At 50.3% G+C, this 26,393-nt stretch overlaps 35 non-coding genes across 35 annotated transcripts; all 35 read left to right on the forward strand.

Annotated features, from left to right (window-relative positions):
- The first annotated feature begins 176 nt into the window (after positions 1-176).
- Trnas-uga (transfer RNA serine (anticodon UGA)) lies at positions 177-258 on the forward strand. Its single transcript has one exon. It is a non-coding gene; the product is annotated as a tRNA-Ser (tRNA).
- Positions 259-837: 579 nt separating this feature from the next.
- On the forward strand, positions 838-910 carry Trnaf-gaa (transfer RNA phenylalanine (anticodon GAA)). The gene has a single exon. It is a non-coding gene; the product is annotated as a tRNA-Phe (tRNA).
- Positions 911-1,447: 537 nt separating this feature from the next.
- Trnak-uuu (transfer RNA lysine (anticodon UUU)) lies at positions 1,448-1,520 on the forward strand. Its single transcript has one exon. It is a non-coding gene; the product is annotated as a tRNA-Lys (tRNA).
- Positions 1,521-2,447: 927 nt separating this feature from the next.
- Trnas-uga (transfer RNA serine (anticodon UGA)) lies at positions 2,448-2,529 on the forward strand. The gene has a single exon. It is a non-coding gene; the product is annotated as a tRNA-Ser (tRNA).
- A 579-nt stretch (positions 2,530-3,108) lies between these two features.
- Trnaf-gaa (transfer RNA phenylalanine (anticodon GAA)) lies at positions 3,109-3,181 on the forward strand. The gene has a single exon. It is a non-coding gene; the product is annotated as a tRNA-Phe (tRNA).
- A 537-nt stretch (positions 3,182-3,718) lies between these two features.
- Trnak-uuu (transfer RNA lysine (anticodon UUU)) lies at positions 3,719-3,791 on the forward strand. Its single transcript has one exon. It is a non-coding gene; the product is annotated as a tRNA-Lys (tRNA).
- A 927-nt stretch (positions 3,792-4,718) lies between these two features.
- On the forward strand, positions 4,719-4,800 carry Trnas-uga (transfer RNA serine (anticodon UGA)). The gene has a single exon. It is a non-coding gene; the product is annotated as a tRNA-Ser (tRNA).
- Positions 4,801-5,379: 579 nt separating this feature from the next.
- On the forward strand, positions 5,380-5,452 carry Trnaf-gaa (transfer RNA phenylalanine (anticodon GAA)). The gene has a single exon. It is a non-coding gene; the product is annotated as a tRNA-Phe (tRNA).
- A 537-nt stretch (positions 5,453-5,989) lies between these two features.
- Positions 5,990-6,062, forward strand: Trnak-uuu (transfer RNA lysine (anticodon UUU)). The gene has a single exon. It is a non-coding gene; the product is annotated as a tRNA-Lys (tRNA).
- A 927-nt stretch (positions 6,063-6,989) lies between these two features.
- Positions 6,990-7,071, forward strand: Trnas-uga (transfer RNA serine (anticodon UGA)). The gene has a single exon. It is a non-coding gene; the product is annotated as a tRNA-Ser (tRNA).
- Positions 7,072-7,650: 579 nt separating this feature from the next.
- Positions 7,651-7,723, forward strand: Trnaf-gaa (transfer RNA phenylalanine (anticodon GAA)). The gene has a single exon. It is a non-coding gene; the product is annotated as a tRNA-Phe (tRNA).
- A 537-nt stretch (positions 7,724-8,260) lies between these two features.
- Trnak-uuu (transfer RNA lysine (anticodon UUU)) lies at positions 8,261-8,333 on the forward strand. Its single transcript has one exon. It is a non-coding gene; the product is annotated as a tRNA-Lys (tRNA).
- Positions 8,334-9,260: 927 nt separating this feature from the next.
- On the forward strand, positions 9,261-9,342 carry Trnas-uga (transfer RNA serine (anticodon UGA)). Its single transcript has one exon. It is a non-coding gene; the product is annotated as a tRNA-Ser (tRNA).
- Positions 9,343-9,921: 579 nt separating this feature from the next.
- On the forward strand, positions 9,922-9,994 carry Trnaf-gaa (transfer RNA phenylalanine (anticodon GAA)). The gene has a single exon. It is a non-coding gene; the product is annotated as a tRNA-Phe (tRNA).
- Positions 9,995-10,531: 537 nt separating this feature from the next.
- Trnak-uuu (transfer RNA lysine (anticodon UUU)) lies at positions 10,532-10,604 on the forward strand. Its single transcript has one exon. It is a non-coding gene; the product is annotated as a tRNA-Lys (tRNA).
- Positions 10,605-11,531: 927 nt separating this feature from the next.
- Trnas-uga (transfer RNA serine (anticodon UGA)) lies at positions 11,532-11,613 on the forward strand. The gene has a single exon. It is a non-coding gene; the product is annotated as a tRNA-Ser (tRNA).
- Positions 11,614-12,192: 579 nt separating this feature from the next.
- Trnaf-gaa (transfer RNA phenylalanine (anticodon GAA)) lies at positions 12,193-12,265 on the forward strand. The gene has a single exon. It is a non-coding gene; the product is annotated as a tRNA-Phe (tRNA).
- Positions 12,266-12,802: 537 nt separating this feature from the next.
- On the forward strand, positions 12,803-12,875 carry Trnak-uuu (transfer RNA lysine (anticodon UUU)). Its single transcript has one exon. It is a non-coding gene; the product is annotated as a tRNA-Lys (tRNA).
- A 927-nt stretch (positions 12,876-13,802) lies between these two features.
- On the forward strand, positions 13,803-13,884 carry Trnas-uga (transfer RNA serine (anticodon UGA)). The gene has a single exon. It is a non-coding gene; the product is annotated as a tRNA-Ser (tRNA).
- Positions 13,885-14,463: 579 nt separating this feature from the next.
- On the forward strand, positions 14,464-14,536 carry Trnaf-gaa (transfer RNA phenylalanine (anticodon GAA)). Its single transcript has one exon. It is a non-coding gene; the product is annotated as a tRNA-Phe (tRNA).
- A 537-nt stretch (positions 14,537-15,073) lies between these two features.
- On the forward strand, positions 15,074-15,146 carry Trnak-uuu (transfer RNA lysine (anticodon UUU)). Its single transcript has one exon. It is a non-coding gene; the product is annotated as a tRNA-Lys (tRNA).
- A 927-nt stretch (positions 15,147-16,073) lies between these two features.
- Trnas-uga (transfer RNA serine (anticodon UGA)) lies at positions 16,074-16,155 on the forward strand. The gene has a single exon. It is a non-coding gene; the product is annotated as a tRNA-Ser (tRNA).
- A 579-nt stretch (positions 16,156-16,734) lies between these two features.
- Positions 16,735-16,807, forward strand: Trnaf-gaa (transfer RNA phenylalanine (anticodon GAA)). The gene has a single exon. It is a non-coding gene; the product is annotated as a tRNA-Phe (tRNA).
- A 537-nt stretch (positions 16,808-17,344) lies between these two features.
- Positions 17,345-17,417, forward strand: Trnak-uuu (transfer RNA lysine (anticodon UUU)). The gene has a single exon. It is a non-coding gene; the product is annotated as a tRNA-Lys (tRNA).
- A 927-nt stretch (positions 17,418-18,344) lies between these two features.
- Positions 18,345-18,426, forward strand: Trnas-uga (transfer RNA serine (anticodon UGA)). Its single transcript has one exon. It is a non-coding gene; the product is annotated as a tRNA-Ser (tRNA).
- Positions 18,427-19,005: 579 nt separating this feature from the next.
- Trnaf-gaa (transfer RNA phenylalanine (anticodon GAA)) lies at positions 19,006-19,078 on the forward strand. Its single transcript has one exon. It is a non-coding gene; the product is annotated as a tRNA-Phe (tRNA).
- Positions 19,079-19,615: 537 nt separating this feature from the next.
- Positions 19,616-19,688, forward strand: Trnak-uuu (transfer RNA lysine (anticodon UUU)). The gene has a single exon. It is a non-coding gene; the product is annotated as a tRNA-Lys (tRNA).
- Positions 19,689-20,615: 927 nt separating this feature from the next.
- Trnas-uga (transfer RNA serine (anticodon UGA)) lies at positions 20,616-20,697 on the forward strand. The gene has a single exon. It is a non-coding gene; the product is annotated as a tRNA-Ser (tRNA).
- A 579-nt stretch (positions 20,698-21,276) lies between these two features.
- Positions 21,277-21,349, forward strand: Trnaf-gaa (transfer RNA phenylalanine (anticodon GAA)). Its single transcript has one exon. It is a non-coding gene; the product is annotated as a tRNA-Phe (tRNA).
- Positions 21,350-21,886: 537 nt separating this feature from the next.
- Positions 21,887-21,959, forward strand: Trnak-uuu (transfer RNA lysine (anticodon UUU)). The gene has a single exon. It is a non-coding gene; the product is annotated as a tRNA-Lys (tRNA).
- A 927-nt stretch (positions 21,960-22,886) lies between these two features.
- On the forward strand, positions 22,887-22,968 carry Trnas-uga (transfer RNA serine (anticodon UGA)). The gene has a single exon. It is a non-coding gene; the product is annotated as a tRNA-Ser (tRNA).
- Positions 22,969-23,547: 579 nt separating this feature from the next.
- Positions 23,548-23,620, forward strand: Trnaf-gaa (transfer RNA phenylalanine (anticodon GAA)). Its single transcript has one exon. It is a non-coding gene; the product is annotated as a tRNA-Phe (tRNA).
- A 537-nt stretch (positions 23,621-24,157) lies between these two features.
- Trnak-uuu (transfer RNA lysine (anticodon UUU)) lies at positions 24,158-24,230 on the forward strand. Its single transcript has one exon. It is a non-coding gene; the product is annotated as a tRNA-Lys (tRNA).
- Positions 24,231-25,157: 927 nt separating this feature from the next.
- Trnas-uga (transfer RNA serine (anticodon UGA)) lies at positions 25,158-25,239 on the forward strand. The gene has a single exon. It is a non-coding gene; the product is annotated as a tRNA-Ser (tRNA).
- A 579-nt stretch (positions 25,240-25,818) lies between these two features.
- On the forward strand, positions 25,819-25,891 carry Trnaf-gaa (transfer RNA phenylalanine (anticodon GAA)). The gene has a single exon. It is a non-coding gene; the product is annotated as a tRNA-Phe (tRNA).
- The last annotated feature ends 502 nt before the right edge of the window (positions 25,892-26,393 follow it).

Consider the following 26,393-nt stretch of genomic DNA (forward strand, 5'->3'; position numbering starts at 1 on the left):
CAACCAAAGGGTCCTGGGTTCTAGTCCCTGTCGGGGCGAAAATTAATACACTTTCGTAACGTCTAATGTGCTGGCAGTGGAATCACTACAGAAAAGAGTGAGCCCATGCTGCCTTCTGCCATGAGATTGCTTGCAAAGGTGGGAGTTTCAGTTGTCGAGAGACGCTTCTGAGACGTGCAGTCGTGGCCGAGTGGTTAAGGCGTCTGACTTGAAATCAGATTCCCTCTGGGAGCGTAGGTTCGAGTCCTGCCGACTGCGGAAATTTTCTCGCTCTCAGAAGATGGACGTTCAGCTGCATCCTAGCAGTTGCGTCACTACTAAACACGTGGGCCGCCAGCAAGGTGCAGTGTTCTTGGCTCCAGGGTGCAGCGCTACAGTCGTGCCCAGAAGCCACAGCTCATCTCCTCGTCTCACAACCGTCCACCAGGTGTCAGTGCAAGTGTCGCCTCTCTGGGCAGTGCAGATGTGATTATTTTAGCTTGCAGACGATGACGTGTAGCAATTAATGAGCAAACGCAAGTCAAACGTTTTACCGCGTGTATCTGCTAGATACTGCCTCACACACGTTGGAGAGGCTCACTCCTTCCTCTGCTTCGTTCTCTGCACACTAGTTGCACGTGGCATCGATATAGCACAGCTTTTCTAGCATCAGCGAAGTCAATATTACATGAATCGAGTCGACATGTTTGCTAGTTACGACGATGGAAGCAGAAGAAATGTGTGTGGTACTTTACTGCATCTGCTGTTCGCCTTTCGGCGTCCCTGTGTTCTTTCAGACGAAGATGACTGTGAAATTGACAACGGGGCAGACGTGCAAAAGAGGGGCGCTGTACGTCAGCCGAAATAGCTCAGTTGGGAGAGCGTTAGACTGAAGATATAAAGGTCCCTGGTTCGATCCCGGGTTTCGGCACGGCTTCGTTTTGCAGCCGACGCCAATGGAATTGCTCTGACTTTGTGATAATGTAACTAGAGCCGAGAACGGACATGACTCTCTTCTGTAACTGTTCTGGTTGTCTAGTGCTTGCCATAAGAGGAACACAGTAGGCAACTCTCTGAGAAGTAAGAAAATAAAAAAACGTCCTACCGACTGCGTTCCCTGTTTTGTGCCAGGAGGTGAAGAACGTCTCCAGCGGAACCGTGAAATGAGCGAAAACGTGGGAAACATTGCATTCGAAGTGCTTGTGAATTTTCCAATTGCCCGATGAGTGTCGACAAAACACGTAAATCCTCTACTCCAACGTATGAGACGTAACGACTGCTGCAGTTTGTTTTTGCATCGTGTGTCAACATTGTTCGATGGTCTGTTACGAGCTTTGCGCGATAAGTTTGCAGACAGCATTCAGGCGACGTTTAACTACTAACAGCTCCATGCAGCGATTGCACAACAGTAAAGGACATGAGTCAATGTGTCGTTGTGCATCGTGAGATGTTTCATAAGGCGTTGTGAGCCCGGATAGCTGAGTCGGTAGAGCATTAGGCTTTTAACCTAAGGGTCCAGGGTTCAAGTCCCTGTTCGGGCGGAAATTTTAATAATTTGGTAGCGTTTCCTCTGGTAGTGGTGGAAACACTACGGAAAAGAATGCAGCAACGCCGTTTTCTGACACCACAGTGCTTTAAACGGTTCAATTTGCACGTGTCGGGAGAACGCTGCGTTCGGGGCAGCCGTGGCCGAGTGGTTAAGGCGTCTGACTCGAAAGTAGTTTCGAATCCCGCCGGCTGCGTGCGATTCTGCGTAAAGAGCAGCAAATACTTTCACACGCATGAATGAGCGTGCAAACCAATGACGCCATTCTAAACAAGACGAAAATTTCCGTTTAAGAATGCTGAGTTTCACGACGGCCGCTGCTTCCTGTGCCTACCGGTCCACCTCGCACTGACGATGTGACTGCAGGAAGCCGTCGCAGGCCCACGAGTGCGCCCCCGTCATTTTCTCGCGCCTTCGCCGAGTTCGTGAGTACACACACGTGCTTGAAATTGTTGGACAGAGCGAAGGTTCATTCCTTTTTAGGAATTGCAATTCAATCAGTCGAGTGCGGCAAAAGCAATGGCGCCGCGTTTCTTTTCAATGATCTCGCAGCTACTTGCAAGTATGTCCATCCCTTAAGACGCCAGAAAACTAGCGTCAGCGGCGCGTCAGTGGGAAGTCGGTGAAGTCGCCATTGGAGCCACAAGCCAGCAATTACGACATGCGAATCACTCGCACACGACGCAGCTGTATGACAATGCTCGTGCGTGGGTGCGGATAGCTCAGTCGGTAGAGCGTTAGGTTTTCAACCAAAGGGTCCTGGGTTCTAGTCCCTGTCGGGGCGAAAATTAATACACTTTCGTAACGTCTAATGTGCTGGCAGTGGAATCACTACAGAAAAGAGTGAGCCCATGCTGCCTTCTGCCATGAGATTGCTTGCAAAGGTGGGAGTTTCAGTTGTCGAGAGACGCTTCTGAGACGTGCAGTCGTGGCCGAGTGGTTAAGGCGTCTGACTTGAAATCAGATTCCCTCTGGGAGCGTAGGTTCGAGTCCTGCCGACTGCGGAAATTTTCTCGCTCTCAGAAGATGGACGTTCAGCTGCATCCTAGCAGTTGCGTCACTACTAAACACGTGGGCCGCCAGCAAGGTGCAGTGTTCTTGGCTCCAGGGTGCAGCGCTACAGTCGTGCCCAGAAGCCACAGCTCATCTCCTCGTCTCACAACCGTCCACCAGGTGTCAGTGCAAGTGTCGCCTCTCTGGGCAGTGCAGATGTGATTATTTTAGCTTGCAGACGATGACGTGTAGCAATTAATGAGCAAACGCAAGTCAAACGTTTTACCGCGTGTATCTGCTAGATACTGCCTCACACACGTTGGAGAGGCTCACTCCTTCCTCTGCTTCGTTCTCTGCACACTAGTTGCACGTGGCATCGATATAGCACAGCTTTTCTAGCATCAGCGAAGTCAATATTACATGAATCGAGTCGACATGTTTGCTAGTTACGACGATGGAAGCAGAAGAAATGTGTGTGGTACTTTACTGCATCTGCTGTTCGCCTTTCGGCGTCCCTGTGTTCTTTCAGACGAAGATGACTGTGAAATTGACAACGGGGCAGACGTGCAAAAGAGGGGCGCTGTACGTCAGCCGAAATAGCTCAGTTGGGAGAGCGTTAGACTGAAGATCTAAAGGTCCCTGGTTCGATCCCGGGTTTCGGCACGGCTTCGTTTTGCAGCCGACGCCAATGGAATTGCTCTGACTTTGTGATAATGTAACTAGAGCCGAGAACGGACATGACTCTCTTCTGTAACTGTTCTGGTTGTCTAGTGCTTGCCATAAGAGGAACACAGTAGGCAACTCTCTGAGAAGTAAGAAAATAAAAAAACGTCCTACCGACTGCGTTCCCTGTTTTGTGCCAGGAGGTGAAGAACGTCTCCAGCGGAACCGTGAAATGAGCGAAAACGTGGGAAACATTGCATTCGAAGTGCTTGTGAATTTTCCAATTGCCCGATGAGTGTCGACAAAACACGTAAATCCTCTACTCCAACGTATGAGACGTAACGACTGCTGCAGTTTGTTTTTGCATCGTGTGTCAACATTGTTCGATGGTCTGTTACGAGCTTTGCGCGATAAGTTTGCAGACAGCATTCAGGCGACGTTTAACTACTAACAGCTCCATGCAGCGATTGCACAACAGTAAAGGACATGAGTCAATGTGTAGTTGTGCATCGTGAGATGTTTCATAAGGCGTTGTGAGCCCGGATAGCTCAGTCGGTAGAGCATTAGGCTTTTAACCTAAGTGTCCAGGGTTCAAGTCCCTGTTCGGGCGGAAATTTTAATAATTTGGTAGCGTTTCCTCTGGTAGTGGTGGAAACACTACGGAAAAGAATGCAGCAACGCCGTTTTCTGACACCACAGTGCTTTAAACGGTTCAATTTGCACGTGTCGGGAGAACGCTGCGTTCGGGGCAGCCGTGGCCGAGTGGTTAAGGCGTCTGACTCGAAAGTAGTTTCGAATCCCGCCGGCTGCGTGCGATTCTGCGTAAAGAGCAGCAAATACTTTCACACGCATGAATGAGCGTGCAAACCAATGACGCCATTCTAAACAAGACGAAAATTTCCGTTTAAGAATGCTGAGTTTCACGACGGCCGCTGCTTCCTGTGCCTACCGGTCCACCTCGCACTGACGATGTGACTGCAGGAAGCCGTCGCAGGCCCACGAGTGCGCCCCCGTCATTTTCTCGCGCCTTCGCCGAGTTCGTGAGTACACACACGTGCTTGAAATTGTTGGACAGAGCGAAGGTTCATTCCTTTTTAGGAATTGCAATTCAATCAGTCGAGTGCGGCAAAAGCAATGGCGCCGCGTTTCTTTTCAATGATCTCGCAGCTACTTGCAAGTATGTCCATCCCTTAAGACGCCAGAAAACTAGCGTCAGCGGCGCGTCAGTGGGAAGTCGGTGAAGTCGCCATTGGAGCCACAAGCCAGCAATTACGACATGCGAATCACTCGCACACGACGCAGCTGTATGACAATGCTCGTGCGTGGGTGCGGATAGCTCAGTCGGTAGAGCGTTAGGTTTTCAACCAAAGGGTCCTGGGTTCTAGTCCCTGTCGGGGCGAAAATTAATACACTTTCGTAACGTCTAATGTGCTGGCAGTGGAATCACTACAGAAAAGAGTGAGCCCATGCTGCCTTCTGCCATGAGATTGCTTGCAAAGGTGGGAGTTTCAGTTGTCGAGAGACGCTTCTGAGACGTGCAGTCGTGGCCGAGTGGTTAAGGCGTCTGACTTGAAATCAGATTCCCTCTGGGAGCGTAGGTTCGAGTCCTGCCGACTGCGGAAATTTTCTCGCTCTCAGAAGATGGACGTTCAGCTGCATCCTAGCAGTTGCGTCACTACTAAACACGTGGGCCGCCAGCAAGGTGCAGTGTTCTTGGCTCCAGGGTGCAGCGCTACAGTCGTGCCCAGAAGCCACAGCTCATCTCCTCGTCTCACAACCGTCCACCAGGTGTCAGTGCAAGTGTCGCCTCTCTGGGCAGTGCAGATGTGATTATTTTAGCTTGCAGACGATGACGTGTAGCAATTAATGAGCAAACGCAAGTCAAACGTTTTACCGCGTGTATCTGCTAGATACTGCCTCACACACGTTGGAGAGGCTCACTCCTTCCTCTGCCTCGTTCTCTGCACACTAGTTGCACGTGGCATCGATATAGCACAGCTTTTCTAGCATCAGCGAAGTCAATATTACATGAATCGAGTCGACATGTTTGCTAGTTACGACGATGGAAGCAGAAGAAATGTGTGTGGTACTTTACTGCATCTGCTGTTCGCCTTTCGGCGTCCCTGTGTTCTTTCAGACGAAGATGACTGTGAAATTGACAACGGGGCAGACGTGCAAAAGAGGGGCGCTGTACGTCAGCCGAAATAGCTCAGTTGGGAGAGCGTTAGACTGAAGATCTAAAGGTCCCTGGTTCGATCCCGGGTTTCGGCACGGCTTCGTTTTGCAGCCGACGCCAATGGAATTGCTCTGACTTTGTGATAATGTAACTAGAGCCGAGAACGGACATGACTCTCTTCTGTAACTGTTCTGGTTGTCTAGTGCTTGCCATAAGAGGAACACAGTAGGCAACTCTCTGAGAAGTAAGAAAATAAAAAAACGTCCTACCGACTGCGTTCCCTGTTTTGTGCCAGGAGGTGAAGAACGTCTCCAGCGGAACCGTGAAATGAGCGAAAACGTGGGAAACATTGCATTCGAAGTGCCTGTGAATTTTCCAATTGCCCGATGAGTGTCGACAAAACACGTAAATCCTCTACTCCAACGTATGAGACGTAACGACTGCTGCAGTTTGTTTTTGCATCGTGTGTCAACATTGTTCGATGGTCTGTTACGAGCTTTGCGCGATAAGTTTGCAGACAGCATTCAGGCGACGTTTAACTACTAACAGCTCCATGCAGCGATTGCACAACAGTAAAGGACATGAGTCAATGTGTCGTTGTGCATCGTGAGATGTTTCATAAGGCGTTGTGAGCCCGGATAGCTCAGTCGGTAGAGCATTAGGCTTTTAACCTAAGGGTCCAGGGTTCAAGTCCCTGTTCGGGCGGAAATTTTAATAATTTGGTAGCGTTTCCTCTGGTAGTGGTGGAAACACTACGGAAAAGAATGCAGCAACGCCGTTTTCTGACACCACAGTGCTTTAAACGGTTCAATTTGCACGTGTCGGGAGAACGCTGCGTTCGGGGCAGCCGTGGCCGAGTGGTTAAGGCGTCTGACTCGAAAGTAGTTTCGAATCCCGCCGGCTGCGTGCGATTCTGCGTAAAGAGCAGCAAATACTTTCACACGCATGAATGAGCGTGCAAACCAATGACGCCATTCTAAACAAGACGAAAATTTCCGTTTAAGAATGCTGAGTTTCACGACGGCCGCTGCTTCCTGTGCCTACCGGTCCACCTCGCACTGACGATGTGACTGCAGGAAGCCGTCGCAGGCCCACGAGTGCGCCCCCGTCATTTTCTCGCGCCTTCGCCGAGTTCGTGAGTACACACACGTGCTTGAAATTGTTGGACAGAGCGAAGGTTCATTCCTTTTTAGGAATTGCAATTCAATCAGTCGAGTGCGGCAAAAGCAATGGCGCCGCGTTTCTTTTCAATGATCTCACAGCTACTTGCAAGTATGTCCATCCCTTAAGACGCCAGAAAACTAGCGTCAGCGGCGCGTCAGTGGGAAGTCGGTGAAGTCGCCATTGGAGCCACAAGCCAGCAATTACGACATGCGAATCACTCGCACACGACGCAGCTGTATGACAATGCTCGTGCGTGGGTGCGGATAGCTCAGTCGGTAGAGCGTTAGGTTTTCAACCAAAGGGTCCTGGGTTCTAGTCCCTGTCGGGGCGAAAATTAATACACTTTCGTAACGTCTAATGTGCTGGCAGTGGAATCACTACAGAAAAGAGTGAGCCCATGCTGCCTTCTGCCATGAGATTGCTTGCAAAGGTGGGAGTTTCAGTTGTCGAGAGACGCTTCTGAGACGTGCAGTCGTGGCCGAGTGGTTAAGGCGTCTGACTTGAAATCAGATTCCCTCTGGGAGCGTAGGTTCGAGTCCTGCCGACTGCGGAAATTTTCTCGCTCTCAGAAGATGGACGTTCAGCTGCATCCTAGCAGTTGCGTCACTACTAAACACGTGGGCCGCCAGCAAGGTGCAGTGTTCTTGGCTCCAGGGTGCAGCGCTACAGTCGTGCCCAGAAGCCACAGCTCATCTCCTCGTCTCACAACCGTCCACCAGGTGTCAGTGCAAGTGTCGCCTCTCTGGGCAGTGCAGATGTGATTATTTTAGCTTGCAGACGATGACGTGTAGCAATTAATGAGCAAACGCAAGTCAAACGTTTTACCGCGTGTATCTGCTAGATACTGCCTCACACACGTTGGAGAGGCTCACTCCTTCCTCTGCCTCGTTCTCTGCACACTAGTTGCACGTGGCATCGATATAGCACAGCTTTTCTAGCATCAGCGAAGTCAATATTACATGAATCGAGTCGACATGTTTGCTAGTTACGACGATGGAAGCAGAAGAAATGTGTGTGGTACTTTACTGCATCTGCTGTTCGCCTTTCGGCGTCCCTGTGTTCTTTCAGACGAAGATGACTGTGAAATTGACAACGGGGCAGACGTGCAAAAGAGGGGCGCTGTACGTCAGCCGAAATAGCTCAGTTGGGAGAGCGTTAGACTGAAGATCTAAAGGTCCCTGGTTCGATCCCGGGTTGCGGCACGGCTTCGTTTTGCAGCCGACGCCAATGGAATTGCTCTGACTTTGTGATAATGTAACTAGAGCCGAGAACGGACATGACTCTCTTCTGTAACTGTTCTGGTTGTCTAGTGCTTGCCATAAGAGGAACACAGTAGGCAACTCTCTGAGAAGTAAGAAAATAAAAAAACGTCCTACCGACTGCGTTCCCTGTTTTGTGCCAGGAGGTGAAGAACGTCTCCAGCGGAACCGTGAAATGAGCGAAAACGTGGGAAACATTGCATTCGAAGTGCTTGTGAATTTTCCAATTGCCCGATGAGTGTCGACAAAACACGTAAATCCTCTACTCCAACGTATGAGACGTAACGACTGCTGCAGTTTGTTTTTGCATCGTGTGTCAACATTGTTCGATGGTCTGTTACGAGCTTTGCGCGATAAGTTTGCAGACAGCATTCAGGCGACGTTTAACTACTAACAGCTCCATGCAGCGATTGCACAACAGTAAAGGACATGAGTCAATGTGTCGTTGTGCATCGTGAGATGTTTCATAAGGCGTTGTGAGCCCGGATAGCTGAGTCGGTAGAGCATTAGGCTTTTAACCTAAGGGTCCAGGGTTCAAGTCCCTGTTCGGGCGGAAATTTTAATAATTTGGTAGCGTTTCCTCTGGTAGTGGTGGAAACACTACGGAAAAGAATGCAGCAACGCCGTTTTCTGACACCACAGTGCTTTAAACGGTTCAATTTGCACGTGTCGGGAGAACGCTGCGTTCGGGGCAGCCGTGGCCGAGTGGTTAAGGCGTCTGACTCGAAAGTAGTTTCGAATCCCGCCGGCTGTGTGCGATTCTGCGTAAAGAGCAGCAAATACTTTCACACGCATGAATGAGCGTGCAAACCAATGACGCCATTCTAAACAAGACGAAAATTTCCGTTTAAGAATGCTGAGTTTCACGACGGCCGCTGCTTCCTGTGCCTACCGGTCCACCTCGCACTGACGATGTGACTGCAGGAAGCCGTCGCAGGCCCACGAGTGCGCCCCCGTCATTTTCTCGCGCCTTCGCCGAGTTCGTGAGTACACACACGTGCTTGAAATTGTTGGACAGAGCGAAGGTTCATTCCTTTTTAGGAATTGCAATTCAATCAGTCGAGTGCGGCAAAAGCAATGGCGCCGCGTTTCTTTTCAATGATCTCGCAGCTACTTGCAAGTATGTCCATCCCTTAAGACGCCAGAAAACTAGCGTCAGCGGCGCGTCAGTGGGAAGTCGGTGAAGTCGCCATTGGAGCCACAAGCCAGCAATTACGACATGCGAATCACTCGCACACGACGCAGCTGTATGACAATGCTCGTGCGTGGGTGCGGATAGCTCAGTCGGTAGAGCGTTAGGTTTTCAACCAAAGGGTCCTGGGTTCTAGTCCCTGTCGGGGCGAAAATTAATACACTTTCGTAACGTCTAATGTGCTGGCAGTGGAATCACTACAGAAAAGAGTGAGCCCATGCTGCCTTCTGCCATGAGATTGCTTGCAAAGGTGGGAGTTTCAGTTGTCGAGAGACGCTTCTGAGACGTGCAGTCGTGGCCGAGTGGTTAAGGCGTCTGACTTGAAATCAGATTCCCTCTGGGAGCGTAGGTTCCAGTCCTGCCGACTGCGGAAATTTTCTCGCTCTCAGAAGATGGACGTTCAGCTGCATCCTAGCAGTTGCGTCACTACTAAACACGTGGGCCGCCAGCAAGGTGCAGTGTTCTTGGCTCCAGGGTGCAGCGCTACAGTCGTGCCCAGAAGCCACAGCTCATCTCCTCGTCTCACAACCGTCCACCAGGTGTCAGTGCAAGTGTCGCCTCTCTGGGCAGTGCAGATGTGATTATTTTAGCTTGCAGACGATGACGTGTAGCAATTAATGAGCAAACGCAAGTCAAACGTTTTACCGCGTGTATCTGCTAGATACTGCCTCACACACGTTGGAGAGGCTCACTCCTTCCTCTGCCTCGTTCTCTGCACACTAGTTGCACGTGGCATCGATATAGCACAGCTTTTCTAGCATCAGCGAAGTCAATATTACATGAATCGAGTCGACATGTTTGCTAGTTACGACGATGGAAGCAGAAGAAATGTGTGTGGTACTTTACTGCATCTGCTGTTCGCCTTTCGGCGTCCCTGTGTTCTTTCAGACGAAGATGACTGTGAAATTGACAACGGGGCAGACGTGCAAAAGAGGGGCGCTGTACGTCAGCCGAAATAGCTCAGTTGGGAGAGCGTTAGACTGAAGATCTAAAGGTCCCTGGTTCGATCCCGGGTTTCGGCACGGCTTCGTTTTGCAGCCGACGCCAATGGAATTGCTCTGACTTTGTGATAATGTAACTAGAGCCGAGAACGGACATGACTCTCTTCTGTAACTGTTCTGGTTGTCTAGTGCTTGCCATAAGAGGAACACAGTAGGCAACTCTCTGAGAAGTAAGAAAATAAAAAAACGTCCTACCGACTGCGTTCCCTGTTTTGTGCCAGGAGGTGAAGAACGTCTCCAGCGGAACCGTGAAATGAGCGAAAACGTGGGAAACATTGCATTCGAAGTGCCTGTGAATTTTCCAATTGCCCGATGAGTGTCGACAAAACACGTAAATCCTCTACTCCAACGTATGAGACGTAACGACTGCTGCAGTTTGTTTTTGCATCGTGTGTCAACATTGTTCGATGGTCTGTTACGAGCTTTGCGCGATAAGTTTGCAGACAGCATTCAGGCGACGTTTAACTACTAACAGCTCCATGCAGCGATTGCACAACAGTAAAGGACATGAGTCAATGTGTCGTTGTGCATCGTGAGATGTTTCATAAGGCGTTGTGAGCCCGGATAGCTCAGTCGGTAGAGCATTAGGCTTTTAACCTAAGGGTCCAGGGTTCAAGTCCCTGTTCGGGCGGAAATTTTAATAATTTGGTAGCGTTTCCTCTGGTAGTGGTGGAAACACTACGGAAAAGAATGCAGCAACGCCGTTTTCTGACACCACAGTGCTTTAAACGGTTCAATTTGCACGTGTCGGGAGAACGCTGCGTTCGGGGCAGCCGTGGCCGAGTGGTTAAGGCGTCTGACTCGAAAGTAGTTTCGAATCCCGCCGGCTGCGTGCGATTCTGCGTAAAGAGCAGCAAATACTTTCACACGCATGAATGAGCGTGCAAACCAATGACGCCATTCTAAACAAGACGAAAATTTCCGTTTAAGAATGCTGAGTTTCACGACGGCCGCTGCTTCCTGTGCCTACCGGTCCACCTCGCACTGACGATGTGACTGCAGGAAGCCGTCGCAGGCCCACGAGTGCGCCCCCGTCATTTTCTCGCGCCTTCGCCGAGTTCGTGAGTACACACACGTGCTTGAAATTGTTGGACAGAGCGAAGGTTCATTCCTTTTTAGGAATTGCAATTCAATCAGTCGAGTGCGGCAAAAGCAATGGCGCCGCGTTTCTTTTCAATGATCTCACAGCTACTTGCAAGTATGTCCATCCCTTAAGACGCCAGAAAACTAGCGTCAGCGGCGCGTCAGTGGGAAGTCGGTGAAGTCGCCATTGGAGCCACAAGCCAGCAATTACGACATGCGAATCACTCGCACACGACGCAGCTGTATGACAATGCTCGTGCGTGGGTGCGGATAGCTCAGTCGGTAGAGCGTTAGGTTTTCAACCAAAGGGTCCTGGGTTCTAGTCCCTGTCGGGGCGAAAATTAATACACTTTCGTAACGTCTAATGTGCTGGCAGTGGAATCACTACAGAAAAGAGTGAGCCCATGCTGCCTTCTGCCATGAGATTGCTTGCAAAGGTGGGAGTTTCAGTTGTCGAGAGACGCTTCTGAGACGTGCAGTCGTGGCCGAGTGGTTAAGGCGTCTGACTTGAAATCAGATTCCCTCTGGGAGCGTAGGTTCGAGTCCTGCCGACTGCGGAAATTTTCTCGCTCTCAGAAGATGGACGTTCAGCTGCATCCTAGCAGTTGCGTCACTACTAAACACGTGGGCCGCCAGCAAGGTGCAGTGTTCTTGGCTCCAGGGTGCAGCGCTACAGTCGTGCCCAGAAGCCACAGCTCATCTCCTCGTCTCACAACCGTCCACCAGGTGTCAGTGCAAGTGTCGCCTCTCTGGGCAGTGCAGATGTGATTATTTTAGCTTGCAGACGATGACGTGTAGCAATTAATGAGCAAACGCAAGTCAAACGTTTTACCGCGTGTATCTGCTAGATACTGCCTCACACACGTTGGAGAGGCTCACTCCTTCCTCTGCCTCGTTCTCTGCACACTAGTTGCACGTGGCATCGATATAGCACAGCTTTTCTAGCATCAGCGAAGTCAATATTACATGAATCGAGTCGACATGTTTGCTAGTTACGACGATGGAAGCAGAAGAAATGTGTGTGGTACTTTACTGCATCTGCTGTTCGCCTTTCGGCGTCCCTGTGTTCTTTCAGACGAAGATGACTGTGAAATTGACAACGGGGCAGACGTGCAAAAGAGGGGCGCTGTACGTCAGCCGAAATAGCTCAGTTGGGAGAGCGTTAGACTGAAGATCTAAAGGTCCCTGGTTCGATCCCGGGTTGCGGCACGGCTTCGTTTTGCAGCCGACGCCAATGGAATTGCTCTGACTTTGTGATAATGTAACTAGAGCCGAGAACGGACATGACTCTCTTCTGTAACTGTTCTGGTTGTCTAGTGCTTGCCATAAGAGGAACACAGTAGGCAACTCTCTGAGAAGTAAGAAAATAAAAAAACGTCCTACCGACTGCGTTCCCTGTTTTGTGCCAGGAGGTGAAGAACGTCTCCAGCGGAACCGTGAAATGAGCGAAAACGTGGGAAACATTGCATTCGAAGTGCTTGTGAATTTTCCAATTGCCCGATGAGTGTCGACAAAACACGTAAATCCTCTACTCCAACGTATGAGACGTAACGACTGCTGCAGTTTGTTTTTGCATCGTGTGTCAACATTGTTCGATGGTCTGTTACGAGCTTTGCGCGATAAGTTTGCAGACAGCATTCAGGCGACGTTTAACTACTAACAGCTCCATGCAGCGATTGCACAACAGTAAAGGACATGAGTCAATGTGTCGTTGTGCATCGTGAGATGTTTCATAAGGCGTTGTGAGCCCGGATAGCTGAGTCGGTAGAGCATTAGGCTTTTAACCTAAGGGTCCAGGGTTCAAGTCCCTGTTCGGGCGGAAATTTTAATAATTTGGTAGCGTTTCCTCTGGTAGTGGTGGAAACACTACGGAAAAGAATGCAGCAACGCCGTTTTCTGACACCACAGTGCTTTAAACGGTTCAATTTGCACGTGTCGGGAGAACGCTGCGTTCGGGGCAGCCGTGGCCGAGTGGTTAAGGCGTCTGACTCGAAAGTAGTTTCGAATCCCGCCGGCTGCGTGCGATTCTGCGTAAAGAGCAGCAAATACTTTCACACGCATGAACGAGCGTGCAAACCAATGACGCCATTCTAAACAAGACGAAAATTTCCGTTTAAGAATGCTGAGTTTCACGACGGCCGCTGCTTCCTGTGCCTACCGGTCCACCTCGCACTGACGATGTGACTGCAGGAAGCCGTCGCAGGCCCACGAGTGCGCCCCCGTCATTTTCTCGCGCCTTCGCCGAGTTCGTGAGTACACACACGTGCTTGAAATTGTTGGACAGAGCGAAGGTTCATTCCTTTTTAGGAATTGCAATTCAATCAGTCGAGTGCGGCAAAAGCAATGGCGCCGCGTTTCTTTTCAATGATCTCGCAGCTACTTGCAAGTATGTCCATCCCTTAAGACGCCAGAAAACTAGCGTCAGCGGCGCGTCAGTGGGAAGTCGGTGAAGTCGCCATTGGAGACACAAGCCAGCAATTACGACATGCGAATCACTCGCACACGACGCAGCTGTATGACAATGCTCGTGCGTGGGTGCGGATAGCTCAGTCGGTAGAGCGTTAGGTTTTCAACCAAAGGGTCCTGGGTTCTAGTCCCTGTCGGGGCGAAAATTAATACACTTTCGTAACGTCTAATGTGCTGGCAGTGGAATCACTACAGAAAAGAGTGAGCCCATGCTGCCTTCTGCCATGAGATTGCTTGCAAAGGTGGGAGTTTCAGTTGTCGAGAGACGCTTCTGAGACGTGCAGTCGTGGCCGAGTGGTTAAGGCGTCTGACTTGAAATCAGATTCCCTCTGGGAGCGTAGGTTCGAGTCCTGCCGACTGCGGAAATTTTCTCGCTCTCAGAAGATGGACGTTCAGCTGCATCCTAGCAGTTGCGTCACTACTAAACACGTGGGCCGCCAGCAAGGTGCAGTGTTCTTGGCTCCAGGGTGCAGCGCTACAGTCGTGCCCAGAAGCCACAGCTCATCTCCTCGTCTCACAACCGTCCACCAGGTGTCAGTGCAAGTGTCGCCTCTCTGGGCAGTGCAGATGTGATTATTTTAGCTTGCAGACGATGACGTGTAGCAATTAATGAGCAAACGCAAGTCAAACGTTTTACCGCGTGTATCTGCTAGATACTGCCTCACACACGTTGGAGAGGCTCACTCCTTCCTCTGCCTCGTTCTCTGCACACTAGTTGCACGTGGCATCGATATAGCACAGCTTTTCTAGCATCAGCGAAGTCAATATTACATGAATCGAGTCGACATGTTTGCTAGTTACGACGATGGAAGCAGAAGAAATGTGTGTGGTACTTTACTGCATCTGCTGTTCGCCTTTCGGCGTCCCTGTGTTCTTTCAGACGAAGATGACTGTGAAATTGACAACGGGGCAGACGTGCAAAAGAGGGGCGCTGTACGTCAGCCGAAATAGCTCAGTTGGGAGAGCGTTAGACTGAAGATCTAAAGGTCCCTGGTTCGATCCCGGGTTTCGGCACGGCTTCGTTTTGCAGCCGACGCCAATGGAATTGCTCTGACTTTGTGATAATGTAACTAGAGCCGAGAACGGACATGACTCTCTTCTGTAACTGTTCTGGTTGTCTAGTGCTTGCCATAAGAGGAACACAGTAGGCAACTCTCTGAGAAGTAAGAAAATAAAAAAACGTCCTACCGACTGCGTTCCCTGTTTTGTGCCAGGAGGTGAAGAACGTCTCCAGCGGAACCGTGAAATGAGCGAAAACGTGGGAAACATTGCATTCGAAGTGCTTGTGAATTTTCCAATTGCCCGATGAGTGTCGACAAAACACGTAAATCCTCTACTCCAACGTATGAGACGTAACGACTGCTGCAGTTTGTTTTTGCATCGTGTGTCAACATTGTTCGATGGTCTGTTACGAGCTTTGCGCGATAAGTTTGCAGACAGCATTCAGGCGACGTTTAACTACTAACAGCTCCATGCAGCGATTGCACAACAGTAAAGGACATGAGTCAATGTGTCGTTGTGCATCGTGAGATGTTTCATAAGGCGTTGTGAGCCCGGATAGCTCAGTCGGTAGAGCATTAGGCTTTTAACCTAAGGGTCCAGGGTTCAAGTCCCTGTTCGGGCGGAAATTTTAATAATTTGGTAGCGTTTCCTCTGGTAGTGGTGGAAACACTACGGAAAAGAATGCAGCAACGCCGTTTTCTGACACCACAGTGCTTTAAACGGTTCAATTTGCACGTGTCGGGAGAACGCTGCGTTCGGGGCAGCCGTGGCCGAGTGGTTAAGGCGTCTGACTCGAAAGTAGTTTCGAATCCCGCCGGCTGCGTGCGATTCTGCGTAAAGAGCAGCAAATACTTTCACACGCATGAACGAGCGTGCAAACCAATGACGCCATTCTAAACAAGACGAAAATTTCCGTTTAAGAATGCTGAGTTTCACGACGGCCGCTGCTTCCTGTGCCTACCGGTCCACCTCGCACTGACGATGTGACTGCAGGAAGCCGTCGCAGGCCCACGAGTGCGCCCCCGTCATTTTCTCGCGCCTTCGCCGAGTTCGTGAGTACACACACGTGCTTGAAATTGTTGGACAGAGCGAAGGTTCATTCCTTTTTAGGAATTGCAATTCAATCAGTCGAGTGCGGCAAAAGCAATGGCGCCGCGTTTCTTTTCAATGATCTCGCAGCTACTTGCAAGTATGTCCATCCCTTAAGACGCCAGAAAACTAGCGTCAGCGGCGCGTCAGTGGGAAGTCGGTGAAGTCGCCATTGGAGCCACAAGCCAGCAATTACGACATGCGAATCACTCGCACACGACGCAGCTGTATGACAATGCTCGTGCGTGGGTGCGGATAGCTCAGTCGGTAGAGCGTTAGGTTTTCAACCAAAGGGTCCTGGGTTCTAGTCCCTGTCGGGGCGAAAATTAATACACTTTCGTAACGTCTAATGTGCTGGCAGTGGAATCACTACAGAAAAGAGTGAGCCCATGCTGCCTTCTGCCATGAGATTGCTTGCAAAGGTGGGAGTTTCAGTTGTCGAGAGACGCTTCTGAGACGTGCAGTCGTGGCCGAGTGGTTAAGGCGTCTGACTTGAAATCAGATTCCCTCTGGGAGCGTAGGTTCGAGTCCTGCCGACTGCGGAAATTTTCTCGCTCTCAGAAGATGGACGTTCAGCTGCATCCTAGCAGTTGCGTCACTACTAAACACGTGGGCCGCCAGCAAGGTGCAGTGTTCTTGGCTCCAGGGTGCAGCGCTACAGTCGTGCCCAGAAGCCACAGCTCATCTCCTCGTCTCACAACCGTCCACCAGGTGTCAGTGCAAGTGTCGCCTCTCTGGGCAGTGCAGATGTGATTATTTTAGCTTGCAGACGATGACGTGTAGCAATTAATGAGCAAACGCAAGTCAAACGTTTTACCGCGTGTATCTGCTAGATACTGCCTCACACACGTTGGAGAGGCTCACTCCTTCCTCTGCCTCGTTCTCTGCACACTAGTTGCACGTGGCATCGATATAGCACAGCTTTTCTAGCATCAGCGAAGTCAATATTACATGAATCGAGTCGACATGTTTGCTAGTTACGACGATGGAAGCAGAAGAAATGTGTGTGGTACTTTACTGCATCTGCTGTTCGCCTTTCGGCGTCCCTGTGTTCTTTCAGACGAAGATGACTGTGAAATTGACAACGGGGCAGACGTGCAAAAGAGGGGCGCTGTACGTCAGCCGAAATAGCTCAGTTGGGAGAGCGTTAGACTGAAGATCTAAAGGTCCCTGGTTCGATCCCGGGTTTCGGCACGGCTTCGTTTTGCAGCCGACGCCAATGGAATTGCTCTGACTTTGTGATAATGTAACTAGAGCCGAGAACGGACATGACTCTCTTCTGTAACTGTTCTGGTTGTCTAGTGCTTGCCATAAGAGGAACACAGTAGGCAACTCTCTGAGAAGTAAGAAAATAAAAAAACGTCCTACCGACTGCGTTCCCTGTTTTGTGCCAGGAGGTGAAGAACGTCTCCAGCGGAACCGTGAAATGAGCGAAAACGTGGGAAACATTGCATTCGAAGTGCTTGTGAATTTTCCAATTGCCCGATGAGTGTCGACAAAACACGTAAATCCTCTACTCCAACGTATGAGACGTAACGACTGCTGCAGTTTGTTTTTGCATCGTGTGTCAACATTGTTCGATGGTCTGTTACGAGCTTTGCGCGATAAGTTTGCAGACAGCATTCAGGCGACGTTTAACTACTAACAGCTCCATGCAGCGATTGCACAACAGTAAAGGACATGAGTCAATGTGTCGTTGTGCATCGTGAGATGTTTCATAAGGCGTTGTGAGCCCGGATAGCTCAGTCGGTAGAGCATTAGGCTTTTAACCTAAGGGTCCAGGGTTCAAGTCCCTGTTCGGGCGGAAATTTTAATAATTTGGTAGCGTTTCCTCTGGTAGTGGTGGAAACACTACGGAAAAGAATGCAGCAACGCCGTTTTCTGACACCACAGTGCTTTAAACGGTTCAATTTGCACGTGTCGGGAGAACGCTGCGTTCGGGGCAGCCGTGGCCGAGTGGTTAAGGCGTCTGACTCGAAAGTAGTTTCGAATCCCGCCGGCTGCGTGCGATTCTGCGTAAAGAGCAGCAAATACTTTCACACGCATGAACGAGCGTGCAAACCAATGACGCCATTCTAAACAAGACGAAAATTTCCGTTTAAGAATGCTGAGTTTCACGACGGCCGCTGCTTCCTGTGCCTACCGGTCCACCTCGCACTGACGATGTGACTGCAGGAAGCCGTCGCAGGCCCACGAGTGCGCCCCCGTCATTTTCTCGCGCCTTCGCCGAGTTCGTGAGTACACACACGTGCTTGAAATTGTTGGACAGAGCGAAGGTTCATTCCTTTTTAGGAATTGCAATTCAATCAGTCGAGTGCGGCAAAAGCAATGGCGCCGCGTTTCTTTTCAATGATCTCGCAGCTACTTGCAAGTATGTCCATCCCTTAAGACGCCAGAAAACTAGCGTCAGCGGCGCGTCAGTGGGAAGTCGGTGAAGTCGCCATTGGAGCCACAAGCCAGCAATTACGACATGCGAATCACTCGCACACGACGCAGCTGTATGACAATGCTCGTGCGTGGGTGCGGATAGCTCAGTCGGTAGAGCGTTAGGTTTTCAACCAAAGGGTCCTGGGTTCTAGTCCCTGTCGGGGCGAAAATTAATACACTTTCGTAACGTCTAATGTGCTGGCAGTGGAATCACTACAGAAAAGAGTGAGCCCATGCTGCCTTCTGCCATGAGATTGCTTGCAAAGGTGGGAGTTTCAGTTGTCGAGAGACGCTTCTGAGACGTGCAGTCGTGGCCGAGTGGTTAAGGCGTCTGACTTGAAATCAGATTCCCTCTGGGAGCGTAGGTTCGAGTCCTGCCGACTGCGGAAATTTTCTCGCTCTCAGAAGATGGACGTTCAGCTGCATCCTAGCAGTTGCGTCACTACTAAACACGTGGGCCGCCAGCAAGGTGCAGTGTTCTTGGCTCCAGGGTGCAGCGCTACAGTCGTGCCCAGAAGCCACAGCTCATCTCCTCGTCTCACAACCGTCCACCAGGTGTCAGTGCAAGTGTCGCCTCTCTGGGCAGTGCAGATGTGATTATTTTAGCTTGCAGACGATGACGTGTAGCAATTAATGAGCAAACGCAAGTCAAACGTTTTACCGCGTGTATCTGCTAGATACTGCCTCACACACGTTGGAGAGGCTCACTCCTTCCTCTGCCTCGTTCTCTGCACACTAGTTGCACGTGGCATCGATATAGCACAGCTTTTCTAGCATCAGCGAAGTCAATATTACATGAATCGAGTCGACATGTTTGCTAGTTACGACGATGGAAGCAGAAGAAATGTGTGTGGTACTTTACTGCATCTGCTGTTCGCCTTTCGGCGTCCCTGTGTTCTTTCAGACGAAGATGACTGTGAAATTGACAACGGGGCAGACGTGCAAAAGAGGGGCGCTGTACGTCAGCCGAAATAGCTCAGTTGGGAGAGCGTTAGACTGAAGATCTAAAGGTCCCTGGTTCGATCCCGGGTTTCGGCACGGCTTCGTTTTGCAGCCGACGCCAATGGAATTGCTCTGACTTTGTGATAATGTAACTAGAGCCGAGAACGGACATGACTCTCTTCTGTAACTGTTCTGGTTGTCTAGTGCTTGCCATAAGAGGAACACAGTAGGCAACTCTCTGAGAAGTAAGAAAATAAAAAAACGTCCTACCGACTGCGTTCCCTGTTTTGTGCCAGGAGGTGAAGAACGTCTCCAGCGGAACCGTGAAATGAGCGAAAACGTGGGAAACATTGCATTCGAAGTGCTTGTGAATTTTCCAATTGCCCGATGAGTGTCGACAAAACACGTAAATCCTCTACTCCAACGTATGAGACGTAACGACTGCTGCAGTTTGTTTTTGCATCGTGTGTCAACATTGTTCGATGGTCTGTTACGAGCTTTGCGCGATAAGTTTGCAGACAGCATTCAGGCGACGTTTAACTACTAACAGCTCCATGCAGCGATTGCACAACAGTAAAGGACATGAGTCAATGTGTCGTTGTGCATCGTGAGATGTTTCATAAGGCGTTGTGAGCCCGGATAGCTCAGTCGGTAGAGCATTAGGCTTTTAACCTAAGGGTCCAGGGTTCAAGTCCCTGTTCGGGCGGAAATTTTAATAATTTGGTAGCGTTTCCTCTGGTAGTGGTGGAAACACTACGGAAAAGAATGCAGCAACGCCGTTTTCTGACACCACAGTGCTTTAAACGGTTCAATTTGCACGTGTCGGGAGAACGCTGCGTTCGGGGCAGCCGTGGCCGAGTGGTTAAGGCGTCTGACTCGAAAGTAGTTTCGAATCCCGCCGGCTGCGTGCGATTCTGCGTAAAGAGCAGCAAATACTTTCACACGCATGAACGAGCGTGCAAACCAATGACGCCATTCTAAACAAGACGAAAATTTCCGTTTAAGAATGCTGAGTTTCACGACGGCCGCTGCTTCCTGTGCCTACCGGTCCACCTCGCACTGACGATGTGACTGCAGGAAGCCGTCACAGGCCCACGAGTGCGCCCCCGTCATTTTCTCGCGCCTTCGCCGAGTTCGTGAGTACACACACGTGCTTGAAATTGTTGGACAGAGCGAAGGTTCATTCCTTTTTAGGAATTGCAATTCAATCAGTCGAGTGCGGCAAAAGCAATGGCGCCGCGTTTCTTTTCAATGATCTCGCAGCTACTTGCAAGTATGTCCATCCCTTAAGACGCCAGAAAACTAGCGTCAGCGGCGCGTCAGTGGGAAGTCGGTGAAGTCGCCATTGGAGCCACAAGCCAGCAATTACGACATGCGAATCACTCGCACACGACGCAGCTGTATGACAATGCTCGTGCGTGGGTGCGGATAGCTCAGTCGGTAGAGCGTTAGGTTTTCAACCAAAGGGTCCTGGGTTCTAGTCCCTGTCGGGGCGAAAATTAATACACTTTCGTAACGTCTAATGTGCTGGCAGTGGAATCACTACAGAAAAGAGTGAGCCCATGCTGCCTTCTGCCATGAGATTGCTTGCAAAGGTGGGAGTTTCAGTTGTCGAGAGACGCTTCTGAGACGTGCAGTCGTGGCCGAGTGGTTAAGGCGTCTGACTTGAAATCAGATTCCCTCTGGGAGCGTAGGTTCGAGTCCTGCCGACTGCGGAAATTTTCTCGCTCTCAGAAGATGGACGTTCAGCTGCATCCTAGCAGTTGCGTCACTACTAAACACGTGGGCCGCCAGCAAGGTGCAGTGTTCTTGGCTCCAGGGTGCAGCGCTACAGTCGTGCCCAGAAGCCACAGCTCATCTCCTCGTCTCACAACCGTCCACCAGGTGTCAGTGCAAGTGTCGCCTCTCTGGGCAGTGCAGATGTGATTATTTTAGCTTGCAGACGATGACGTGTAGCAATTAATGAGCAAACGCAAGTCAAACGTTTTACCGCGTGTATCTGCTAGATACTGCCTCACACACGTTGGAGAGGCTCACTCCTTCCTCTGCTTCGTTCTCTGCACACTAGTTGCACGTGGCATCGATATAGCACAGCTTTTCTAGCATCAGCGAAGTCAATATTACATGAATCGAGTCGACATGTTTGCTAGTTACGACGATGGAAGCAGAAGAAATGTGTGTGGTACTTTACTGCATCTGCTGTTCGCCTTTCGGCGTCCCTGTGTTCTTTCAGACGAAGATGACTGTGAAATTGACAACGGGGCAGACGTGCAAAAGAGGGGCGCTGTACGTCAGCCGAAATAGCTCAGTTGGGAGAGCGTTAGACTGAAGATCTAAAGGTCCCTGGTTCGATCCCGGGTTTCGGCACGGCTTCGTTTTGCAGCCGACGCCAATGGAATTGCTCTGACTTTGTGATAATGTAACTAGAGCCGAGAACGGACATGACTCTCTTCTGTAACTGTTCTGGTTGTCTAGTGCTTGCCATAAGAGGAACACAGTAGGCAACTCTCTGAGAAGTAAGAAAATAAAAAAACGTCCTACCGACTGCGTTCCCTGTTTTGTGCCAGGAGGTGAAGAACGTCTCCAGCGGAACCGTGAAATGAGCGAAAACGTGGGAAACATTGCATTCGAAGTGCTTGTGAATTTTCCAATTGCCCGATGAGTGTCGACAAAACACGTAAATCCTCTACTCCAACGTATGAGACGTAACGACTGCTGCAGTTTGTTTTTGCATCGTGTGTCAACATTGTTCGATGGTCTGTTACGAGCTTTGCGCGATAAGTTTGCAGACAGCATTCAGGCGACGTTTAACTACTAACAGCTCCATGCAGCGATTGCACAACAGTAAAGGACATGAGTCAATGTGTCGTTGTGCATCGTGAGATGTTTCATAAGGCGTTGTGAGCCCGGATAGCTCAGTCGGTAGAGCATTAGGCTTTTAACCTAAGGGTCCAGGGTTCAAGTCCCTGTTCGGGCGGAAATTTTAATAATTTGGTAGCGTTTCCTCTGGTAGTGGTGGAAACACTACGGAAAAGAATGCAGCAACGCCGTTTTCTGACACCACAGTGCTTTAAACGGTTCAATTTGCACGTGTCGGGAGAACGCTGCGTTCGGGGCAGCCGTGGCCGAGTGGTTAAGGCGTCTGACTCGAAAGTAGTTTCGAATCCCGCCGGCTGTGTGCGATTCTGCGTAAAGAGCAGCAAATACTTTCACACGCATGAATGAGCGTGCAAACCAATGACGCCATTCTAAACAAGACGAAAATTTCCGTTTAAGAATGCTGAGTTTCACGACGGCCGCTGCTTCCTGTGCCTACCGGTCCACCTCGCACTGACGATGTGACTGCAGGAAGCCGTCGCAGGCCCACGAGTGCGCCCCCGTCATTTTCTCGCGCCTTCGCCGAGTTCGTGAGTACACACACGTGCTTGAAATTGTTGGACAGAGCGAAGGTTCATTCCTTTTTAGGAATTGCAATTCAATCAGTCGAGTGCGGCAAAAGCAATGGCGCCGCGTTTCTTTTCAATGATCTCGCAGCTACTTGCAAGTATGTCCATCCCTTAAGACGCCAGAAAACTAGCGTCAGCGGCGCGTCAGTGGGAAGTCGGTGAAGTCGCCATTGGAGCCACAAGCCAGCAATTACGACATGCGAATCACTCGCACACGACGCAGCTGTATGACAATGCTCGTGCGTGGGTGCGGATAGCTCAGTCGGTAGAGCGTTAGGTTTTCAACCAAAGGGTCCTGGGTTCTAGTCCCTGTCGGGGCGAAAATTAATACACTTTCGTAACGTCTAATGTGCTGGCAGTGGAATCACTACAGAAAAGAGTGAGCCCATGCTGCCTTCTGCCATGAGATTGCTTGCAAAGGTGGGAGTTTCAGTTGTCGAGAGACGCTTCTGAGACGTGCAGTCGTGGCCGAGTGGTTAAGGCGTCTGACTTGAAATCAGATTCCCTCTGGGAGCGTAGGTTCGAGTCCTGCCGACTGCGGAAATTTTCTCGCTCTCAGAAGATGGACGTTCAGCTGCATCCTAGCAGTTGCGTCACTACTAAACACGTGGGCCGCCAGCAAGGTGCAGTGTTCTTGGCTCCAGGGTGCAGCGCTACAGTCGTGCCCAGAAGCCACAGCTCATCTCCTCGTCTCACAACCGTCCACCAGGTGTCAGTGCAAGTGTCGCCTCTCTGGGCAGTGCAGATGTGATTATTTTAGCTTGCAGACGATGACGTGTAGCAATTAATGAGCAAACGCAAGTCAAACGTTTTACCGCGTGTATCTGCTAGATACTGCCTCACACACGTTGGAGAGGCTCACTCCTTCCTCTGCTTCGTTCTCTGCACACTAGTTGCACGTGGCATCGATATAGCACAGCTTTTCTAGCATCAGCGAAGTCAATATTACATGAATCGAGTCGACATGTTTGCTAGTTACGACGATGGAAGCAGAAGAAATGTGTGTGGTACTTTACTGCATCTGCTGTTCGCCTTTCGGCGTCCCTGTGTTCTTTCAGACGAAGATGACTGTGAAATTGACAACGGGGCAGACGTGCAAAAGAGGGGCGCTGTACGTCAGCCGAAATAGCTCAGTTGGGAGAGCGTTAGACTGAAGATCTAAAGGTCCCTGGTTCGATCCCGGGTTTCGGCACGGCTTCGTTTTGCAGCCGACGCCAATGGAATTGCTCTGACTTTGTGATAATGTAACTAGAGCCGAGAACGGACATGACTCTCTTCTGTAACTGTTCTGGTTGTCTAGTGCTTGCCATAAGAGGAACACAGTAGGCAACTCTCTGAGAAGTAAGAAAATAAAAAAACGTCCTACCGACTGCGTTCCCTGTTTTGTGCCAGGAGGTGAAGAACGTCTCCAGCGGAACCGTGAAATGAGCGAAAACGTGGGAAACATTGCATTCGAAGTGCTTGTGAATTTTCCAATTGCCCGATGAGTGTCGACAAAACACGTAAATCCTCTACTCCAACGTATGAGACGTAACGACTGCTGCAGTTTGTTTTTGCATCGTGTGTCAACATTGTTCGATGGTCTGTTACGAGCTTTGCGCGATAAGTTTGCAGACAGCATTCAGGCGACGTTTAACTACTAACAGCTCCATGCAGCGATTGCACAACAGTAAAGGACATGAGTCAATGTGTCGTTGTGCATCGTGAGATGTTTCATAAGGCGTTGTGAGCCCGGATAGCTCAGTCGGTAGAGCATTAGGCTTTTAACCTAAGGGTCCAGGGTTCAAGTCCCTGTTCGGGCGGAAATTTTAATAATTTGGTAGCGTTTCCTCTGGTAGTGGTGGAAACACTACGGAAAAGAATGCAGCAACGCCGTTTTCTGACACCACAGTGCTTTAAACGGTTCAATTTGCACGTGTCGGGAGAACGCTGCGTTCGGGACAGCCGTGGCCGAGTGGTTAAGGCGTCTGACTCGAAAGTAGTTTCGAATCCCGCCGGCTGCGTGCGATTCTGCGTAAAGAGCAGCAAATACTTTCACACGCATGAATGAGCGTGCAAACCAATGACGCCATTCTAAACAAGACGAAAATTTCCGTTTAAGAATGCTGAGTTTCACGACGGCCGCTGCTTCCTGTGCCTACCGGTCCACCTCGCACTGACGATGTGACTGCAGGAAGCCGTCGCAGGCCCACGAGTGCGCCCCCGTCATTTTCTCGCGCCTTCGCCGAGTTCGTGAGTACACACACGTGCTTGAAATTGTTGGACAGAGCGAAGGTTCATTCCTTTTTAGGAATTGCAATTCAATCAGTCGAGTGCGGCAAAAGCAATGGCGCCGCGTTTCTTTTCAATGATCTCGCAGCTACTTGCAAGTATGTCCATCCCTTAAGACGCCAGAAAACTAGCGTCAGCGGCGCGTCAGTGGGAAGTCGGTGAAGTCGCCATTGGAGCCACAAGCCAGCAATTACGACATGCGAATCACTCGCACACGACGCAGCTGTATGACAATGCTCGTGCGTGGGTGCGGATAGCTCAGTCGGTAGAGCGTTAGGTTTTCAACCAAAGGGTCCTGGGTTCTAGTCCCTGTCGGGGCGAAAATTAATACACTTTCGTAACGTCTAATGTGCTGGCAGTGGAATCACTACAGAAAAGAGTGAGCCCATGCTGCCTTCTGCCATGAGATTGCTTGCAAAGGTGGGAGTTTCAGTTGTCGAGAGACGCTTCTGAGACGTGCAGTCGTGGCCGAGTGGTTAAGGCGTCTGACTTGAAATCAGATTCCCTCTGGGAGCGTAGGTTCGAGTCCTGCCGACTGCGGAAATTTTCTCGCTCTCAGAAGATGGACGTTCAGCTGCATCCTAGCAGTTGCGTCACTACTAAACACGTGGGCCGCCAGCAAGGTGCAGTGTTCTTGGCTCCAGGGTGCAGCGCTACAGTCGTGCCCAGAAGCCACAGCTCATCTCCTCGTCTCACAACCGTCCACCAGGTGTCAGTGCAAGTGTCGCCTCTCTGGGCAGTGCAGATGTGATTATTTTAGCTTGCAGACGATGACGTGTAGCAATTAATGAGCAAACGCAAGTCAAACGTTTTACCGCGTGTATCTGCTAGATACTGCCTCACACACGTTGGAGAGGCTCACTCCTTCCTCTGCCTCGTTCTCTGCACACTAGTTGCACGTGGCATCGATATAGCACAGCTTTTCTAGCATCAGCGAAGTCAATATTACATGAATCGAGTCGACATGTTTGCTAGTTACGACGATGGAAGCAGAAGAAATGTGTGTGGTACTTTACTGCATCTGCTGTTCGCCTTTCGGCGTCCCTGTGTTCTTTCAGACGAAGATGACTGTGAAATTGACAACGGGGCAGACGTGCAAAAGAGGGGCGCTGTACGTCAGCCGAAATAGCTCAGTTGGGAGAGCGTTAGACTGAAGATCTAAAGGTCCCTGGTTCGATCCCGGGTTTCGGCACGGCTTCGTTTTGCAGCCGACGCCAATGGAATTGCTCTGACTTTGTGATAATGTAACTAGAGCCGAGAACGGACATGACTCTCTTCTGTAACTGTTCTGGTTGTCTAGTGCTTGCCATAAGAGGAACACAGTAGGCAACTCTCTGAGAAGTAAGAAAATAAAAAAACGTCCTACCGACTGCGTTCCCTGTTTTGTGCCAGGAGGTGAAGAACGTCTCCAGCGGAACCGTGAAATGAGCGAAAACGTGGGAAACATTGCATTCGAAGTGCTTGTGAATTTTCCAATTGCCCGATGAGTGTCGACAAAACACGTAAATCCTCTACTCCAACGTATGAGACGTAACGACTGCTGCAGTTTGTTTTTGCATCGTGTGTCAACATTGTTCGATGGTCTGTTACGAGCTTTGCGCGATAAGTTTGCAGACAGCATTCAGGCGACGTTTAACTACTAACAGCTCCATGCAGCGATTGCACAACAGTAAAGGACATGAGTCAATGTGTCG

The sequence above is a fragment of the Schistocerca gregaria genome, unplaced genomic scaffold, assembly GCF_023897955.1.
Source record: "Schistocerca gregaria isolate iqSchGreg1 unplaced genomic scaffold, iqSchGreg1.2 ptg000445l, whole genome shotgun sequence".
Classification (NCBI taxonomy): domain Eukaryota; kingdom Metazoa; phylum Arthropoda; class Insecta; order Orthoptera; family Acrididae; genus Schistocerca; species Schistocerca gregaria.